The following is a 22340-nucleotide window of genomic DNA, read 5'->3' as shown; positions in this document are numbered from 1 at the left end:
GCTGTCGGTGGTCTGTATGGGCCTCTCGGGGGCCTGTGCCGGCCTGCCGGGGGCCTGTGCCGGCTGCCGGTAGTCTGTATGGGCCTGCCCGGGGGCTTGTGCCGGCTGTCGGCGGTCTGTATGGGCCTGCCGGGGGTCTTGTGTGTGTGCGGATCAGGGAGTATATGGCTTGTTTGTTATTTTCATATTTTTCCTTAGATGACACTGGCTTTGGGGAACAATGTGACAAGTATTGGTGAGTATGTACTCTGTGTTATATGTACTGTATGTCAATGTATGTATTGTATGAATGTATGAATGTATTGTATGTAGTATGCATGTAGTATGTATGTATTGTATGAATGTATGTATGTTGTATGCATGCAGTATGTAGTATGTATGTATGTTGTATGTCTGTAGCATGTTGTATGTATGTAGTATGTATGTAGCATGTATGTAGTATATATGTATGTTGTATGAATGTAGTATATATGTAGCATGTATGTAGTATGTATGTTGCATGAATGTAGTATATATGTAGCATGTATGTAGTATGTAGTATATATGTATGTTGTATATATGTAGCATGTATGTATGTTGTATGAATGTTGTATATATGTAGTATGTATGTAGCATGTATGTAGTATGTATGTAGTATATATGTATGTTGTATGAATGTAGTATGTATGTAGTATGTATATAGTATGTATGTAGTATGTATATATGTAGTATGTATGTAGCATGCATGTAGTATGTAGTATGTATGTAGTATGTATGTATGTAGTATATATGTAGTATGTATATATGTAGCATTTATGTAGTATGTATGTAGTATATATGTATGTTGTATGAATGTAGTATATACAGTGGGGAAAAAAAGTATTTAGTCAGTCAGCAATAGTGCAAGTTCCACCACTTAAAAAGATGAGAGGCGTCTGTAATTTACATCATAGGTAGACCTCAACTATGGGAGACAAACTGAGAAAAAAAAATCCAGAAAATCACATTGTCTGGTTTTTTTTCATTTTATTTGCATATTATGGTGGAAAATAAGTATTTGGTCAGAAACAAGCAATCAAGATTTCTGGCTCTCACAGACCTGTAACTTCTTCTTTAAGAGTCTCCTCTTTCCTCCACTCATTACCTGTAGTAATGGCACCTGTTTAAACTTGTTATCAGTATAAAAAGACACCTGTGCACACCCTCAAACAGTCTGACTCCAAACTCCACTATGGTGAAGACCAAAGAGCTGTCAAAGGACACCAGAAACAAAATTGTAGCCCTGCACCAGGCTGGGAAGACTGAATCTGCAATAGCCAACCAGCTTGGAGTGAAGAAATCAACTGTGGGAGCAATAATTAGAAAATGGAAGACATACAAGACCACTGATAATCTCCCTCGATCTGGTGCTCCACGCAAAATCCCACCCCGTGGGGTCAGAATGATCACAAGAACGGTGAGCAAAAATCCCAGAACCATGCGGGGGGACCTAGTGAATGAACTGCAGAGAGCTGGGACCAATGTAACAAGGCCTACCATAAGTAACACACTACGCCACCATGGACTCAGATCCTGCAGTGCCAGACGTGTCCCACTGCTTAAGCCTGTACATGTCCGGGCCCATCTCAAGTTTGCTAGAGAGCATTTGGATGATCCAGAGGAGTTTTGGGAGAATGTCCTATGGTCTGATGAAACCAAACTGGAACTGTTTGGTAGAAACACAACTTGTCGTGTTTGGAGGAAAAAGAATACTGAGTTGCAACCATCAAACACCATACCTACTGTAAAGCATGGTGGTGAAAACATCATGCTTTGGGGCTGTTTCTCTGCAAAGGGGCCAGGACGACTGATCCGGGTACATGAAAGAATGAATGGGGCCATGTATCGTGAGATTTTGAGTGCAAACCTCCTTCCATCAGCAAGGGCATTGAAGATGAAACGTGGCTGGGTCTTTCAACATGACAATGATCCAAAGCACACCGCCAGGGCAACGAAGGAGTGGCTTCGTAAGAAGCATTTCAAGGTCCTGGAGTGGCCTAGCCAGTCTCCAGATCTCAACCCTATAGAAAACCTTTGGAGGGAGTTGAAAGTCCGTGTTGCCAAGTGAAAAGCCAAAAACATCACTGCTCTAGAGGAGATCTGCATGGAGGAATGGGCCAACATACCAACAACAGTGTGTGGCAACCTTGTGAAGACTTACAGAAAACGTTTGACCTCTGTCATTGCCAACAAAGGATATATCACAAAGTATTGAGATGAAATTTTGTTTCTGACCAAATACTTATTTTCCACCATAATATGCAAATAAAATGAAAAAAAAACAGACAATGTGATTTTCTGGATTTTTTTTTCTCAGTTTGTCTCCAATAGTTGAGGTCTACCTATGATGTAAATTACAGACGCCTCTCATCTTTTTAAGTGGTGGAACTTGCACTATTGCTGACTGACTAAATACTTTTTTTCCCCACTGTATGTAGTATGTATGTAGTATGTATATAGTATGTATGTAGTATGTATATATGTAGCATGTATGTAGTATGTATGTATTATATATGTATGTTGTATGTATGTAGTATGTATGTAGTATGTATGTAGTATGTATATAGTATGTATGTAGTATGTATATATGTAGTATGTATGTAACATGTATGTAGTATGTATGTAGTATATATGTATGTTGTATGAATGTAGTATGTATGTAGTATGTATATATGTAGTATGTATGTAGCATGTATGTAGTATGTATGTAGTATATATGTATGATGTATGTATGTAGTATGTATATAGTATGTATGTAGTATATGTATGTCATATGTATGTAGTATGTAGTATGTATGTAGTATATATGCATGTAGTATGTATGTAGTATGTATATAGTATGTATGTAGCATGTATGTAGCATGTATGTAGTATGTATGTAGTATATATGTATGTTGTATGTATGTAGTATGCATGTATTTTTTTTTTTTTACATTCAACACATTAGCCGGATGATGGAACGACTACTGTCCCATCATTGGCTAATGTGTCAATCACTGTCAGTGTAGCAGGCATTGCCCGATGGGACTTGTAGTCCCATCGGACGATGCCTGCACACACACAAGACCCCTGGCAGGCCCGCACAGACCACCGGCAGCTGGCACAAGCCCCCCGGCAGGCCCGTACAGACCCCCGGCAGCCCGCACAGACCCCCGGCAGGCCCGCACAGACCACCGGCAGCCGGCACAGGCACCCGGCAGTCGGCACAGACCCCCGAGAGGCCCGCGCAGACCACCGGCAGCCGGCACAGGCACCCGGCAGGCCCGTACAGACCACCGGCAGCTGGCACAGGCACCCGGTAGGCCCGAACAGACCACCGGCAGCTGGCACAGGCCCCCGAGAGGCCCGTACAGACCACCGGCAGTCGGCACAGACCCCTCGCAGTCGGCACAGACCACGCATCATGATGCGCACAGACCGTGCATCATGATGATGTCATTTCAGCAGCCTATCACAGCCATGCCAATAGTTAACATGCCTAACAGGATGTGCCCACACTTCTGAGGATTCCCATTGGCTGAATCAAATCGAGCAGGCTGATAGCTTTATGGGAACTTCCGATTCCGGTATCCGATATGAAAAAAGTATCGGAAGTCAGTATCGAAATTCCGATACAGTTAATATCGGCCGATACCCGATACTTGCGGTATCGAAAAGCTCAACACTATCCTGCGGTTCTAGCACCATCATGCTTGAGTTCCTTCCTAGGGCCGATGCCCGGAGCCTGATGACTGCTGTCTGGAACCTGATGACCGCTGCCTGGAGCTTGGAGCCTGATGACCGCAGTGGTGCCTGTAGGTCGGTTTGGATGCCCGGAACCGAACAACTCCTGTCTGATGTCTGCCGGTGACTCTTATGTCCTGTGGGTGTCCTGATGTCCTGCCTGTGATCCTAATGCCCTGCCTGTGATCCTGATGTCTTGGCTGTGTCCTGATGTCCTACCTGTGTCCTGATGTCCTGATATCCTTGTGTTCCCTGATGTACTGCCTGTGTCCTGATGTCCTTGTGTACCCTGATGTCCTGCCTGCGTACTGATGACCTCGTATACCTTGATGTTCTGCTTGTGTCCTGATGTTCCGATGTCCTGCCTATGTGTTCCTCGGTGATCCGTTGGTCCCTTGGGGTCCACTGGATGGTACCCTTCTCAGAGGTGTGGAATCAGGAGCCTGGCATAGTCATGTTTGGTTTATGTACTGTGTGACTTTACTTTAGTAAACTTTACGCTCCCTAAACCTGAAGTTGAGCGGTGTAATCAAGTCCTATGTGTCTTCTCCTTGTCCACATGCTCAGCTGCCAGCAAAACCCCGGTCGCTGCCCATTTATGGTTTAGGGTAGATCTGGGTCCCCCTCTGCGGTTTGGAGGGTCCATATTGCGTCCCCACCCAGGGGACGCCCATTCCACGCCGTCATGGTCAGTTGGCGTGGGGGCATTTTTGGGCTGGGCCGCGTCTACGGCTGCAGTTTTTGTGACAGAGATGTTACAAATTACCTGGTCTGATCACACCCTGGTTGTGTTGGACCTTAAATCCACTCAACCTTTTACTAGGCATTGTCACTGGCGGCCGAATTAGTTTCTAATTAAGGAACCAATTATTCGGAAGACCCTATTAGACAATCTCACTGACTTCTTCCATTTGAATAAGGGATCGGTTTCTTCCCCTTCAATTCTATGGGAAGCTCCCAAGGCTATCATGAGGGGGTATTGTATCAAAGAAGATTCCAGATAAAAAAATGCTAAATACGAATTCAATAAATTAACCTCTCAACTAATTAAGAAGGAACGTAGGTTAGCGGTTTCACCCTCCGTGAGGCTTTTAAATAAGCTTGTGGGAATTAAAAATAAATTACAAGACCTCTCAATGTGTAAATTTAAAAATACTATGAGAAAGGTAATAAAGCTCATACACTTCTGGCTAGATTATTGAAGGATATATCTTTGAACTCTCATCCTGAGGCCCTGAGAGGAGCTGATGGCATGATTCACTATAACTCAACCCAAATTTCTAAGACATTTTTTAATTTCTATAGTAAATTGTATAATTTACAAGATACCATCCCCATAAATAAAGCTGATAGAAATATTGCATTGGAAAATTTTCTATCAAAATTAAATCTTTCAGTTCTCCCTTCTGAGGCCTTACTGTCTCTTAATCAGCTGGTGATGCAGGAGGAGGTGGTGGACATTTTGAGTGAACTCACTTTGGATAAATCTCCGGGCCCTGATGGGCTGATGAATTTATATTGCAAAACATTTGCAGAAGAGCTTTCTCCCCACATGGTTAGGCTGGTAACTCCTTTTTGCAGCGCTCTCCCATCCCAGGTACGTTATCACATTATAATAATAATAATAATAATCTTTATTTATATAGCGCCAACATATTCTGCAGCATTTACAGTTTAACAGTTTCACATTCTTTTCTAATTCTTATCCCAAAACCAGGGAAGGATCCCAATTGCGTTTCTAAACTTTGATCTAAAAATCTTCACTTGTATTTTGGCAAATAGGTTAAACACTTGGCTACCTCAATAGACTTAATAGAGGTTGCTAATAGAAGCAATTTACAGTCTCTAATATTGAGTCTAGATGCGGAAAGGGCTTTTGACAGTCTTAATTGGTCCTTCCTGTTTAAGACATTGAAGGTTTTTGGCTCATCGGGTCCTTTTCTAACAGCTATAGGAGCACTGTACAGTTCCCCTCCGGCCTCATTTAAACTTCCCTTTATCACTTCTCCCTCGTTCACTATATTAAATGGTACCCATCAGGGCTGACCCCTATCACCCCTATTATATGTCTTGTGTATAGAACCGCTGGCGTCAATGATAAGACGAACCCTAACATATCAGGAGTAGAGGTTCAGAATAAAATGTTTAAGATCTCCTTATTTGCATATGACGTCCTTTTAACCCTAACCAAACACCATATTACATTGCTTAACATGATGGAGGATCTAAAAAAGTATCGGGCTATAAATTGAATACTTCAAAAACAGAAGCCCTGCCTCTAAATGTCCCTCCTGATGTATTGGATCATTCAAAGCTAAACTTTAAATTCAGGTGGAAGTCTGAGGCAATCAAATATCTGGGGGTTAACCTATCATTCTCTTATGGTAACTTATATAGTAGTAACTTTCCACCACTTCTGAGTGATTTAAGGAAACTAATGGACAGGTAAAAACCACTCCCGCTCTCATTAATTGGCCGCATTGCTTCATTTAAAATGTCTCTCCTTCCTAAGTTACTTTATTTTTTTGAGTCCCTCCGGTCAAAGTCCCCATGAGTGAACTTAAGTCCCTACAGGCAGCCATGATGAGATTTGTTTGGAATAATTAGCATCATTGGATCTTCAAGCATGTCTTTTCCTCTCATAAGTCTCAGTGGGATCTGTCAGTCCCTGATATTATTAAATACTACTGGGCCTATCATTTACATAGAATCCACTCGTGGGCCTCGTTGTTGGCATACAACAAATGGACAGAAATAGAAAAATTATGGCTAGCACCAATTCATCTGAATTCGTTATTATGGTGAACTAGGAGCATTAGAATTCCTGAGTGTTTGTTGGGCCCTATGCGATTCACGAGGGACATATGGCTTTCTTGTATGAAGAGGTTTAATTTGTTCCTCCCCTAACTCGCAAAAGATCTCATTCATGTTTGACCCCTTGTTGCCAAATGGTATGGATCATGCGATGGCTCACCCCTGGACTATTTAGGTTTGTGGATCTAGTAGACGAGGACACATTGGAGCTTCTTTCATTTGATGTTGCCAAGTCCAAATTTGCTATCACTAATAAAGAGTTCTTTCAGTATTTACAAATCAAGCACTTTGCTTCCTCACTTTATGAACTTCCAAAGGTCTCTTTGCCGACTGACTTTGAGAGGATTTGCAGGAGAGGGACGTCGACTAAAGGATTAATTTCAGAAATATATAAGATTCTGGGTCTTCCTCAGGAAGGTCAACAACTAAAACATACCTACATGTGCAGATGGGAGTCTATTTTGGACCAGGGTTATCAACTCAAAGCTGGCAAATTATTTGGGATAAAGTGGCCAAATCCTCTATTTTCTCTCTTTATATGGAGAATCAGTATAAAATACTGATGTACTGGTATCACACCTCTGATCTCCTCCACAAACTGAACCCCTTACTCTCAAACTTGTGTTGGCGTGGTGGCTCTGATGTGGGAACTCGATATCATATTTTTTGGTTTTGTCTGGTGATCACAGGTTTTTGGGAGGAAGTGAGACTGTTTTGGTAATCTCCAGGGTTCTTTATGCTGAGGTGGGGCTTGACCCGACTATTTATCAGTTAAATATGGAGAAAAATTCAGCTAAACTGTTATTAAATATCCTTACAGCGGTGAGGTGTTTGATCGGCCTTAACTTGGAAGCAGACCTCTCCTCCTTCACATTAGCACTTATTGAATAGAATTAATGACATTTGTAGGATGGAATATATGACGGCTCTTTTGGGAGCGAGAGTGGATGGATTTGACTCCGTCTGGGCCCCGTGGGATTACTTCTGGGCTCAGAGAAATGGTTAGAGCATCTTTTCAATATTTGGTCTTTTTGGATCTGTAATATCCACACGTTATGAAGAATTCAAGGTATTAAACTTTAGATATGTTTTTATTCTTCGTCCTCCTGCACACAGCATAACAGTTGCATTCCCATGCTACCCAGAAGTGAAACTGAAACTTCCCTTCTCATCCCTCTTGTCTCCACCCCCCAAGTCCCATAAGTCTGGCTTGCTTAAAGAGACAGATCTAATTATTATACATTACATCATCCCCCTTTTTTTTTTTTTTTTTTTATTATAAATAACCCATATTACTGATAAATGCAATAACATGAAAACGTCCAAAGAAATCATATGTCCGTTTTGTCTTATTTGTTCAATTCCAAAACCAGAGAAACAAACAAAAAAAAAAAAACAAAACAAACAAAACTGTAGTTACACTTCTTCAATAAGCCTCGATGGAGCTCTTCTCTCTCGTGTAGGATAACGTCTGGGCTCATTAAGAGGGTTCATTATTGATGGACCAGCTACCTCTTGTTGGTCCTCTCCACCATCGGATATCAAATCTTCCACCAAAGAGAGTTCATTGTCATCATTCTGCGGTATGACAATGAATTGACTATGTCAATTTCGCGTTATGGAGTGTCCATCTCGTTCAGCTGTGATCATGCTGCCTTTCCTTTTAGTAACATAATATTTTGCAGGACCATATACAGGTGAGGTCTTGTTGGTTGGTCTTTGACGTACCACCACGACATCCCCTCTTTCGATGGCACTTGACTGTGTCCTTCGCCTTCTGTCTGCATAACGTTTCATGGCTTGTTTGTTGGAGAAATCTGTGGATCTCACTGAGGAGTCACTCGGTCGGGGATGGCTGGTCTCAGTTTGGATTACAATTACCGGTGGATTACGATTGGCTTACCAGTGGATTACAAATGAGGAGCGCAGTGATGAATCTGTGTGGCCAGTAGAGGATCCGGGGCGGTACCAGAGACAGTGCAGTATGGCGGCGCTCCTTCAACGCAGAGGCGAGGTCCGGGTGTTCGCAGTAGTTCAGAATGGACTGGGACCCCCTCCAACGTACCCCCGTGGACAGCAGTATGTGCCCGGAGGCCGACGTTTCCATACATTGGACCCTGACAGGTGGGTGGAGAGGCCTGCCAACGCCCCACCCCACAGAGGGAGTGACACCGAAGAAAAGCCTGGGAGCGACTGTTTGGCGCCATTCGATTGCTGCCCACCGGACGGTATGAGACGCTGCGGATGTCGGGGTATTGGCCGCCTAGAATGGCAGTGGCGGCAGGAGAACGAGCTGAGACAGAAGACATCATCTTCGGGTCCATGGGCAAGAAGAGGAATCTGTGCGGAGCCCGTGCGGAACCAGAAGGAGCGGCCGCCATTGATACCGGCAGAGAGTCTCCCCGCGGAGCCCCTGAGCCTGGAAGCTAGGCCCGCTGAGCAGCGAGTTGGAGAGCGGAGGCTGCGGGATGAGCCGTGCGGTGGTGTGACGGGGGCCGTGGCGCCGGGGAAGGTGAGAGTTCCCCCGGCCCTGCCGGCGGCTTCACAAGCGGCCCCTATCATTTTGCCACAACACGCAGCCTCCAGTGTACCGGAAGGCCCGGCTGCGGAGGGCCCTATGCTATACGTAGAATTGAGCAAGGCCCTAGCTCCCGTTCCCGAATCTCCCCGCCCGGAGTCACCAGGGTGGAGCTTATTTATAGAAGGCGTGGTTGCACTCCCTCGGCCGGGGTCAGCCTCATCACCCGAACCGGCCGTTACTCCAGCTTTGCTGGGAGTTGTGGATGCGGCCTACCCTGTGGCCGCGGTGAAGCCAGTATTGGAACCGGCTGGGGTCTGTTTATCGGGCCCTGTGGACCAGCCCTCCGGAGTCACGGCTGCTCCCATCCGCTACCCGGCCCCAGCGGCTGCTGGGCCACAGATATCATCGGCCGCCTCTACCCCACGCCCTTTCTCGGCAAGGTCCCGCCCACCGGACTTTGGGACTGGCACGGTACCCTCCGTTTGGGTTGCGGAGGTGGTAAAACAAAAGAAGGTTCGGGAGCAGGAGGTATGGAGCCTGCTACATTCAAAAGGGGAGGCTGGCATGGCGGTGAAAAGATCCCGGGGGCGGCTGGTGTACACCAATGTGGATCGGGGGTATGGCTTCATACGTGATCAGACTGGTCAGAAGGTATACGTGAACGTAGCCTCCATACGCCACGGCCGTGCCCTGGAAATAGGGGACTTTGTCTCTTATTATAAAGAATACTGCCCCCGCGGGTATTATGCGGTGGCGGTACTGGCGGTACCTGAGGAACGCGAACCCCCGTAAAGAGGACTGTATTGGACACTCCCTTCACCCCAGGAGTTCCACGGCTGTGGGCCCCTTGCAGTGTAGGGAAGGTGACCTGACGTACGGACGGACGTGTCAGAATGGAGAAAGATAGGTTTGCACAGTTTAGGTAGGTGTCAGTGATTACAGTGGGGAAACAACTAGGAAAGTGTAGTGGACGTGCAGTACCTTGGGATGACCATTAGATGGCAGGGTGGAGTGTGAGCAAAGGACTTTACAGCAGCTTAGGGCTTTAGAAACCGTTGGTCATGGGGGGCGAGGTGACAGTTGGAGTGACAGTTTCAAGGAACCGGGTGAGCTATAAATTCTGAGGGAGGGTTCCAGAAGATTCCAGTCCCCAGGGGGAGCTCAGGTGACAGGAGGACTACGCCAGTCTGTGTGCCCTGAGGAGAATCCGACCAAGGGGACTGAGGAGAGGAAACGTCAGGGGGGTGGTCCTGACAGGAAAGGACCGCAGCAGAGACAAGGCTCTGGGTGGAGGACACCGTATGTGTAACGACGAAACTGACCAGTAAAGTGCTGATGGTGTACGGGCCTAAGGCGGCCACAGTAACTGAGCTGTCAGGATTGTCACAGTGTGAGACGGGACGGTACGTATAAATACGTCCCTAGTGTAACGTACGGTGTTGAAGCGGCCCTGGACACGGAGGGCAGAGAGAGAGATATCGCGGTGTACCGCGAGGACCGTCAGTCGGACGGTGAACAATAAACTTGGACCTGTTGCACCCAGAATCTGCCTCATCGTGTCTCTGTTATCATCTCTGCGCGGTAAGAAGTGGGACCACCCCCTATCACCCCCCCAGCTCGGCACCCCACCACCGGCACTACATAGGATAACGTCTGGGCTCATTGAGAGGGTTCATTATTGATGGACCAGCTACCTCTTGTTGGTCCTCTCCACCATCGGATATCAAATCTTCCACCAAAGAGAGTTCATTGTCATCATTCTGCGGTATGACAATGAATTGACTATGTCAATTTCGCGTTATGGAGTGTCCATCTCGTTCAGCTGTGATCATGCTGCCTTTCCTTTTAGTAACATAATATTTTGCAGGACCATATACAGGTGAGGTCTTGTTGGTTGGTCTTTGACGTACCACCACGACATCCCCTCTTTCGATGGCACTTGACTGTGTCCTTCGCCTTCTGTCTGCATAACGTTTCATGGCTTGTTTGTTGGAGAAATCTGTGGATCTCACTGAGGAGTCACTCGGTCGGGGATGGCTGGTCACATCAGGGAGACGTATACGCAGGGTTCTGCTGAACATTAAATGAGCTGGAGCAGCATTAGTAGTGGAGTGTGGCGTATTGCGGTAATTACGCATGAATTTGTATAATGACTGTTTCAGTGGGATGTGCTCCAGACTCGCTGCCTTGATACGTTTCCCCAGAGTGCGCATAAAACGTTCCACAATTCCATTGGCTTGTGGCCAGCAAGGTGTGATTTTCCTGTGATTGAATCCCAAGTATTCAGAAAATTGTGTAAACACATGTCCATTGAATGGAGGTCCATTGTCTGTTTTAACCACTCTTGGAATACCATATGCCGAGAAAATGTCGTCCAGCTCTGGTATGACATTATTAGCAGATGTTGAAGAGATAAATGAAATGACAGGGTATCGAGAATATTCATCAATTGTTACGAGAATGTATTGGCCATTTGGCAATGGTCCATATATATCGACTGCCACTTCCTCCCAGACAGCAGTGGGTAGCGGAGACATTTGTAATGGCTCTAAGTTTGATGATGGAGTGATTAATTGACAAGTAGAACAGCGTCTAATCTTTTCTTCCACCAAGTGATCCATATTTGGGAACCACACTTTTTCTCTGAGTAACTTCTTTGTGCCAACAATTCCTAAATGACCTTCATGTGCTATCTGTATGACTAAGTTACGCAAAGTCTTAGGTACAACTAGTTTGGTACCTCGAAGAATGAGGTGTTCTTCAGTGACCGATAATTCCTCACGTACGTTTGAGAATAGTTTTAACTCTTTCAGATCAATCTCAGAATCAGGAAATTTTTCCTTTTGAATTTCATGCCACCTTCGATTTTGGATGATTTGTATTAGGGCACAGAGTGTCTTGTCTTTTGTTGTTTCATTTACAAATTGATCAAGAGAAAGTGCTTTTGGCACGGCATGATCTGTAACAAAACGTAGGTATTCTTCAATGGAGTAATGCACAGGTAAATCATCATTAGTAGGATGTCTTGAAAGATAATCAGCCGGATTGCTGTATTTTCCAGGTTTGTGAACAATTTTATAGTTGTCGTCCTGTAGACGTAGGCCCCATCGTTCAATTCGTGCAGGCATTTTAGCTCTGGGATTTCCAAAAATTGTAAGAAGTGCTTGATGATCTGTGACAATGGTGAAGGGAGCTCCATAGAGAAATAAGTGAAAGTGTTCACATCCCCAGACAACTGCCAAGCTTTCTTTTTCAGGTTGAGAATATTTTCTTTCAGTGTTTGTTAAACTCTTACTTGCATAAGAAATGATGTGAGGATTTTGATTGTTATCCTTGTACTGCGCTAGAATAGCACCCAGTCCCACGGGACTGGCGTCCACAATCAGTTCAGTTCGAAGGGCTGGATCAAAATAAGCCATAGTGGTTGTCGAGCAGAGTTCATTTTTAATTGTTTCAAAAGAGGCCTGACAGTCTTGAGACCATTGAAAAATACAACTTTGTTTTGTAAGTTCCCGTAGTGGATTGCTGATTGTTGAAAAATTCGGAATATATCTAGCACAGTAATGTCATGATCTCAGTGCGGGTTTGACTCGCACACGTGGGGTTAATGTTTGGAACCAGTGCTGATGACTGGCATTTCTGGGGTTAAAGGTTGTGATCCCGGTGCAGGCTTACCTGCACACCTGGGGCTATGATTGTGGCCTCTCCCTGGTTCTGGGGGAGGCTTCTTATAGCCTCAGGACGCTCCCATCCCTGTCAGTTATACTTTCGCCCTTGGCATTGTGTGGTGACCCCTGAGTGTGTTTGTGCTGTGTTCTGGTTACTTGATTCTCTGTGTATGACTCGGTCTGTCCCCTGGATATCGCTTTGGATTCTGCCTGGTACCTTATATGTCTGTTTGGTTTTGATCTCTGCTTGGCCCTGATTATCCGCTCTGTCTCCTCCCTGGTACTGTACTGTGATCCTGTGTATGACCTTTGGCTTTGTCTGACCTCCCATCTGTTTATCTCTACTGTACCTCGCTGGTCTGTACTGTGCATAACCTCTGCTTTGCTTGGACTCTGAGTTCTCTTCCTTCTCTGTGTGCAGGACGCTAAGCCCCGCCCCCTTGCAGTCACATGACCATTCACATGACCATAGGTCCTATGCTGGCTTCCTAAACTTCAGCATCCACAGGTCCTGTGCATCGGTACTTTCTGGCTGTACCTGACCCCGGTACCCCTACATTGCAGGTGAGTCACTGCTCAGCGGAGGCTGCACGCCGGCGCTGACACTCAGGACACGCGCACTGGCTCAGTGAGCAAGTACAGTGCGGTGTTCCTGACAAGTAACTTGCCATTCCAAGGAAAGAACGCACTTCACTGGCATCCTGTGGAATTGAGGCTGTTCTGATAGCTTCCACTTTCTTGGGGTCTGGTTGTACTCCTTTTGCCGAGAAGATGTGACCATAGAATTCTAATGAACCCTTGTCAAACTCGCACTTCTCTTTGTTTAAAGTGAGTCCAGCAGAAAGCAGACATTCGAAGATAGCATATAGAGCACGATTATGCTCAGCTTGAGTTTTACCAAAAACCAATATGTCATCACTGTAATTAAAGGCATTTGGGATGTGTTGAATGACACTCCTTATTGCATCCTGAAAAATTTCTGCTGCTGAGCAGACTCCAAAAGTCAATCTTTTGTATCTTCTGAGGCCCACATGGGTGGAAAATGTGGTCAAGTATCGGGACTCTGGACTCAGTTCTAATTGATGATATTCCTTATTGAGGTCGAGCTTTGAGAAGACGGTGGCTCCATTTAATAAATGAATAATGTCATCAATCGTAGGTGAGATATGTCTTTCCCTCTGGATAGCGGTGTTGGGCAGGCGCATGTCAACACACAGTCTCACTTGATCAGGAGTCTTTGGTTTTGGAACTACCACAAGTGGAGAGACCCACGGAGTGGGACCAGTAACAGTTTCAATAACGTCCTCATCCATGAGCAATTGGAGTTCCTTTTCTACCTTCTGTCTCAGGTGAAATGGAATACGCCTGTGAGGCTGGGCTACTGGACGAACATTGTCATCCACATGAAGGTGTACTTGAGAGTCCTTTAGTTTTCCCAAACCACTAAATAGGGAGGGAAAGCTGTTCACCATAGTTTGTACATCCATATCCGCAGGGTCAGTTATGGTATGAATAATCTGGATGAGCCCTAGCTCCAAGGCAGTGTGATAGCTGAGAAGACAGCCTCCCGATCCTTGTAATGTGTGGAAAGTGGTTTTCTGCCTGTTTTCTTTATATCTAATTTCAGCATCAAATTGTCCCATTATAGCTAGAGGTGTTTTAGATCCATAAGGAAAGATTTTAGTCTGCACTTGTTGTAAGACTGGCCTTGTTTTCAATTGTTCATATGTAGTGCCATCTATGATATCCACTGAAGCTCCTGTATCTATTGTAAAGGTAATGTCAGTGTTGCAGATTGAGAGTGTAACACAGGGAGACTGTACTGAACCAGTGACAGAGGTAGTGAACACATAGTTCTCAGTCGCAGACATTTCTTCTGTGTCCTGATTTATCACTTTTACATCTGCAGATTTTGTCATAGGCAGCGGAGGCTTGTAGTGCGCTGATTTGCAAACAGCTGCAAAATGATTCCCTTTTCCACATTTACTGCAGGTTTGTCCCATAGCTGGACATTTGTTCTGGGTGTGAGGGAAATCCTGTCCACATCTATAACATTTCTTCTGTTTCTGGGCTTGTTTGTCTGGTAAATTTTTCTGTTTGAGATTATGCACATGTAATTTATCCCCATTTTCCATTACGGTAGCCTGATGATCTGCTATTTCTATAGCACGGGCCATTTTGAGCAAATCATGTAGAGAGATATCCTGCTGCAGAGCCTTACGCCTTAGGTTATTAGACGAGCAGGTGACAATTATTTGAGTTAGGATTTCATCATCTACATCTGTAAAGGCACATCCATGTGCTAACTCTTTCAGCCGTGTGACATAAGTGTCTATGGACTCTTCTGGAAGCTGCTTGGCAATCCTGAATTTATATCTTTCATATCTGATGTTCTGTTTGGGGTTGAAGTAGCCAGTGAGAGCTTTAGTGCAGTTGCTGTATGTGTCTGTTTCTGCTGCAGGTAACGTACTGTATATGTCATAGACTCCTGTGCCTGCACAATGCAGGAGCAAAGCTCTCTTTCTTTTCTCCTCCTTTATGTCCATGGCTTCTAGGAAATTCTCAAATCTGTTTAGCCATTTTCTCCAGTTATGGGAGAGATTAATGACATCAGTCATATCAAATTGTGGGAATGTGTGCAAGTAGTCAGCCATGATAGAGTCTCTCAGTGGTGCTGGCGTGTGAAGCGGTAAAATATATTCCGTACTCACAGCAGTAGGTGATTATATCCCATCCTCGTCGCCAGTTGTAATATCCACACGTTATGAAGAATTCAAGGTATTAAACTTTAGATATGTTTTTATTCTTCGTCCTCCAGCACACAGCATAACAGTTGCATTCCCATGCTACCCAGAAGTGAAACTGAAACTTCCCTTCTCATCCCTCTTGTCTCCACCCCCCAAGTCCCATAAGTCTGGCTTGCTTAAAGAGACAGATCTAATTATTATACATTACAGGATCCTGTATCGCTCTCATTCCCTTCCTTGATGTGTGTGTCTTGTCCTTTTGTCCGTCTATATGAGGTTTATCCCTATTTTATTCAGGACATTTTGCATTTTTTTTTGTCTCTTTATTGTCGAATGATCTTAGCTAGGGTATGATATGGGAATATAGGTGCCTAGTTTGGCTTGGTATAGTTGGTATTAAATGTTCCATTGTATAATTTACTTATGGTTACCTATTATTTGAAGGAGTTTCTCTATCTACTGTTTCTTACATTACCCTGCCAATGTATTTTCTCTAATCTTTTAAGTTTTTGTATGCATCTGTCTGTCTGGACTCACATCCATTTGTTAAAAATTTGTAAAAATTTAATAAAATTTACAGTTTTAAAAAAATAATATACAGCTCTGGCAAAAGTTAAGAGACCACCACATCAAAACCCTGTCATAGGCAGCCCATTCTCCAGACCTGAACCTCATTGAAAACATCTGGAATGTAATCAAGAGGAAGAGTGATAGTCACAAGCCATCAAACAAAGAAGAACTGCTTAAATTTTTGCACTAGAAGCAGTGTGAAAGACTGGTGGCAAGCATGCCAAGACGCATGAAAGCTGTTTTAAAAATCACGTTTATCCCACAAAATATTGATTTCAGAACGCTTCCTGAGTTAAAACATTAGTATTGTTGTTTCTAAATGATTATGAGCTTGTTTTCTTTGCATTATTTGAGGTCTGAAAGCACTGGTTTTTTTATGTTAACCATTTTTCTTTGTCAGAAAAAAAATACTAAATTTTTTCCTTGGAAATTCGGAGAGGTGTTGACAGAAGTTTATAAACTAAAAGAACAATTTACTTTTTACACCTATAAATAGAAAAATCAGACAAACTGAACATTTGAAAGTGGTCTCTTAATTTTTGCCAGAGCTGTATGTAATTAATTTTTAGACTTTTAATTGTGCATTTTTTTTCTAAACCTGTTTTACTAGTCAACTTTGACATTCCTTCAAACAACTCCAAAATACACCATTTATTAAATGTGCAAAACCTCTTACTATCGCTCAGAAAGACAGCTATCGAGGGGTGGCGGGCTGGTTGCTACATGCCCCTCACTTAGAGGGGCCACACGGTGCGTACGTTACTCTTAGTATCGGTGAGTACAGCAAGCTGATATAGTTACACTCTACGGTAGAGTAGTGAGTTATGGTCTCCTGTTCTAAAACTCTCCTTTCTGGAAGGTGCAGGTCACTTTCAGCCTGCGGCCTACAGAATGGTAGGGTGACATACGGGAACAGTCCAGCATAGAGTGATGTGATGACATAATTGCGTCGGATTTATGAAGTCCTGTCTGTTATATCGCAATATAGTTGTAAATATCACGCACTAAATTATTCATATAAATGTTTCAATTAGACAATAATAAAGCTTATATTTTTATGACTTACACTCTCTTTCCCATCTTAACTTCATTCCTCCCTCACCTTAATTATATACATTATTTTGAGTGCCATTACAGCCAAGAAGGTGAAATACCATGTAAAAACATTGCCATGAGTCAGCTAGTGAATAAACACTGAGTTGGATAGTTAAAGTGTAAGGGGGTGGCAGTGCTATTGACAGTAGAGACAAGATGCCCCTTTAAGTGACAGCACCCCCTTGGTTAGAGCAGTGGGACATTCTGCGCTTCCCTGCTGTAAAGGCTGTTTGGTTTCATTTGCCAGACTACAGAGGGGAGGGGCGGCTTTTCTGTGTGGAGAAGAGACTCAAGATTTTCTGCAGGAAGCATGTGTGCCTGCATGAGCTGTGAGGAAAAGAACGTTTAGTCTGCATCTGTGACTTTGCAAACTATTCTGGGGATTAAAGGGTGGCTTTCCTGTCTTGCCGTGAGAAGCCACGAAGAAAGGACAAGAAAGGAACCTAGAGGAGGAATCCATCATTCCTAGGAGCATCATTGAACTTGCACACAAGGAAAACAGAGCTTCCAGGAAGAACTGCGCACCATCTTGCAAAGCTTCAGGGGCCCCCGGGAATGGACTGAGATACCAACTACTATAAGTGTTACCCCCGTGTGCGCACATGTTTAGGGCTTAGGATAAGCTGCAATAGACAGAGCACGGTAGCCATGCGGCCGGAGTAGCAGCGGACAGTTTAGGCTATAGATAGAGTAGCAGCATACTGTACTTTATTGTATTTTGCCTTTTGCAAAATACACTGATCTATAATAGTTGGTGCACCGTGCCATTTGCCGGCCCAGCTAGAGAATGTCACTTTTGTAAATTGTTTTATGTCATTGCACACCCCTGTTTCCACTTTCCTAACACTGCATTCCTTGCCTGTAACTAAATTAACCCTTTGTTGTTTGCACCTCATCTTGTGTACTGTAGTCTCCCTGCATTGTGGTGGTCCCCCAGCCATTGCTTCAAATGTACAGTATAACAATATTATTTCATTTAACAGAAAAGATGAAAGTATGCAAAATGGAGAGCAATGAAATGAACGGCACTAGGGCAGTGAGTCCATGCATATGATGAATAAAATCCTAATTGAAACAGGAGACTAGCGGTATGAAGCAATGGGTGTACGGTGCTCTGCATTTAAAACATAAAGTATGTGATCAAGGCAAGTAGTGATGCGGCACTCACCCAGTTGCTGTAAAAACGATATCTTTTATTGTATCATCATGGAGTTAGACAAAGTTCTGTGGACAGGCAGGTGTGCAGAGGTATGCAGGGAAAAGATGGACGACAGATGTTTCGCTTGCAACATGCTTCCGCGAGCGCGGTCTTACTTTTAGCAGGGTGCACGACGCTCTCCACTCTCACCATCCTGCTGGAGTGCCCAGGAGATGTCGGCCGCGGTACGTCGCTGCCCTGATGTTTGAGGTGCAGAGTGCGCTGTTCACCCTCCTGCACTCTCTCTGACGGCAGGAAACTCTGCTGCTTTGTGCGCTTTCGGCTCTGTTTCTGGTTTAAACACGCCCCCTCTTCCAGGTCATGAGATCCGTCCGGTCCCCTATTCCTGCCCCCGGGCAACATGGGGCACAGCCTAGACAGTTCCGGACCCGGATCAATACAGGTACCCACAGCCCGGTCCTCCTCCTTACATTAATATACACTTAAGCGGGACCCGTCATCAGGTCTACAGTGCCAGGTTTTCCTGAATATTTTGGCCTTTGCTTTTTTAAAATTCATAATATGGTTTCAGAGATATGGGTCTTTTTCATTTAGTACTAATTTTCATGTTCTTCCCCAATGGGGCATGGCTAACATGATTCTCTGGTGGTGTATCATTAGGCTGATCTGCATTATTATCCCGTGGCCACTGCCTCTTTCATCATGACCATCAAAAGTAACACTAAATAAAAGGGTCCATATGTCTGGATCCATAAGGCAGATATAATAAAAAAAGAAAAAATTTGAATAATCAGGTAAGCACCAAGAATAAAATAAGGTTTAAACTGGTCACTTTTGACCAAGTGGCAGGTATTCTTTTAATAGTATTACAATAAATGCAGTGATCACATTACCGTTATAAATAGATTTTACATTCAGAAATAATGCATAAACTGTTAGATTAAATATAAAAAGCAGAAAACTTTTGAATTACTGTAGTCTTTTTAAATTTGGTTTTAAAACACATTAAAACACTGCAATATATGGTTCTCTTTTATTTTGATTCCTAATCTAGGTTTTCTTGGTGTTTGTCTCCCTCTGGAGGAGCTAAGCGAACCTACACCATCATAAGTCACAACACAGTGCACATCAGGAATGTCATTCACATATAACAGCAGTGCTTTGGATCTTGGAGTCACTACTCCTCTACTCCTCTTAGCCAATCCTATCCAAATATCATTGCTACTATTTTAGGACAGCCACACATTGGCTGTGTGTCTCTCTACCCAATACACTCACTAGGTCACTGTTTCACCGTGTGCTATTGAACCACAATGATTGCTAATCTGCCTTCCTTAATTAAAGGTGTTTTTACACCATATAACATATAAGTAAAGCTGCGGACATCATAGAAAGAAATACTTTTGTAATTTAAACCTAATAAAAATGAGGCCCCATTCAAATGATATGTACTGTTGATGTCTAGTATGGCACCGCTAGTGATAGTGTAGGATTCTAGCAGGAACGCGGGATGCAGCAATGCGCAGGAGGCAGAGCAAGGGTAAACAGGTTTATTTACAGGGGAAATTACTCCACGCAGGGAAATAAAAGAGTTAAACGGTATTAAAGGCACAGCATAATAATAACAGTACAAATACACAACAATTTGCGTAACAGGTATATCAGGAAGTCCTGACTCTGCAGCTTCTGCTGTGTACTCAATAGCGCCGACAACGGCGGGTACTGCGCCTCCTCCTGGAGGTCGCTGTAAACGTTGGTCCGTCTTCTGGTGACAGTGGTTGGTCTTCGGCACCTTCCGCTGCCCCTTTTCCTTATATTAACGTGACTAATTAAAGGCACGGGCCAAAGAACTGTGCGAGCCAAATGTGGCCCTGGAAAGTCTGTCCTAACTGACGCGGTCAGATCACAAAGGGTTAGAACAACTATTGAGGGTCCACGTCAGGGATGTGGGTGTCAGGCCTATGAGTGGTCCCTCCTGGGCAGCGTGTGTGCGATACTCACGGTTACGTCGTACACAGCACTGGTACTCTCTGGCGGTCACTAGGTACACACCGTAGGCCCCGCTCCCCCGGGTCCCCGCTGTTGACAGCAGACGGCGCTGGATTGTCTGGAGTTGTTACTCCTGGCCGAAGAACTACTCATTATGTCCACTGCGACACCTGGATTGGCTCTGTTGTGGGTATATAGCTCAGCAAGGCTCTGCTCTGCACGACTTGGCTCCGCAAGACTAGCTCTGCTGGCAACCGCAGCTCCCTCTTTCTTGCCCATCACCACACCGGAACTCTCTTGGGGGAAAGGCAGGGCGTGCCGCTCACCATTCTCCCGGCTGCTTTCAGCGCAGCTCTCTGCACTCCAGCCTGCCGGCACCAGGCTCTGCTGCTTTGCACTCTTTTTCCCTTTTTCCTCCTGTCGCTGCACGCTCTTTTCAGCTTCCCCCTGCCCTCATGTCACTGCAGGAAGCTCCATCTCCCTCAAGTTTCCCCCAGACTGCAGAGGAAGCTCTGCCTCCCTATTCCTTCCTCCCGGGGACAGTGGATGCAGCCTCTCAAGTTCCGGACCCAGTATGCAGGTACCTGTGGTCCGGTCCACCTCCCTCCATTCCTCCTCATTTTTAGCTCACCATTCCACGGACGAGGCTTCGTCGGACTCCACGATGCTCTTTTGAGGGCCAACAGCTGCCCATCATTTTTGCAACTCCTCCTGCCTCTCTGGCTTCATCTTTTCCCAGTAAGGCTTGTAGAGGTTACTCCATCCCGAAGTGGTGGGAATGGGTATGTAAGGGGGTGAAGAGGAAGAAGAGTCAAAAAGGGGTTACCTTTCCTGCTCTTTATCCGAAACCACCTAGCCAGACAGTAGGGTTGCCGGGGGGAATACTTTCTGCCCTGGACCGACTGGACCATGTGACTGTAAGGGGCAGAGAGGGAAGAGAAGGGGTGGTGGACAGGAAGCTGTGCAGGGAGAGGACGCAAAAGGAGAGCGCGCCAGGCACAGACCAGAGCGCGCCAGAGACAGGGGAGAGCGCACCAGAGAGAAAGCAGGCTGCAGCACCACGCTCCCAGAGAGAGAGAGAACTCCCCGTCAGAGGACTGGGACTGCAGGACAGGACGTTGAGAGCACTTTACGTATGTGGACTCGGTAGCCTCTGTGACCAGAGAAGACTTCCCCCTGACAGTGCTGAGACAGTGACCCGAGCGCACAGTCCCGGTGACCCCGGTGACAGTCCGGAGCCCCTGAGTGTGGCAGAGATACTTCACAGTAAGCGCAATAACGTTCCTGTGGAAAGACAGCCGGGGTATCATAAAGAGACTCAGAGCAGGGGAGACTCAGTTCCGCAGCATCTCCCTGCTCCTTGCTTTAACCCCTGAGGTCCCAGCTTCAACCAGAGGAGTGACTACAGAGACTGTAACCCCTGAGGTCCCAGCTTCATCCCAAGGAGAGACTACAGAGACTGCAAGCGCTACTGTTGTCAGTGCCAACGTGGGAGAAAGAGACCCTTCAATCAAGATTTCCCTGGTCTGATAAGTTATAATTCCAGTTTAACCGTTTCAACGCTGCATAACTGTCTAATAGCTTTCTTTAATCTATTTTGGCTGTTTATATTGTTTACTCTGTCACATTTAATCCCCCACTGCTTCTCCCTGTGTGGAGAGTAAAGTCCCTGTAAATAAACCCTTTATCTCTTGGTCTGTCTCGGATCTATGGCTACATCCTCAGCACCTGCAGCATATTACAGGGATTCTTCCAATATCTGTGCAACATCAGTCACTTGCACAACTTTCTTCACATTTAGATCCCAATTTAAGTAAGCGTCATTACCAGAAAACTGACATAAAACGCTTTGAAAAGTTTCAAATTTTTGTGCAAGGCAAAGATGCGGAAAAAAAGTGGGATATTTTGCGTTTCCACAAAACTTTCAGGCAGCACCGCCAAAAGAGGTGGAGCTAGGGAAGCGCCAGTGCAGGACGTGGCCATGCTGTGCCCGCTGTCAAATTCTTCCAAAGTGGAAAAGTTTATTCTCCAAAATT

The sequence above is a fragment of the Dendrobates tinctorius genome, unplaced genomic scaffold (assembly GCF_039654945.1).
Source record: "Dendrobates tinctorius isolate UK_male_01 unplaced genomic scaffold, ASM3965494v1 ptg000064l, whole genome shotgun sequence".
NCBI lineage: Eukaryota > Metazoa > Chordata > Amphibia > Anura > Dendrobatidae > Dendrobates > Dendrobates tinctorius.
The sequence above is the reverse complement of the archived record's forward strand: the minus strand, read 5'-3'. Positions refer to the sequence as shown.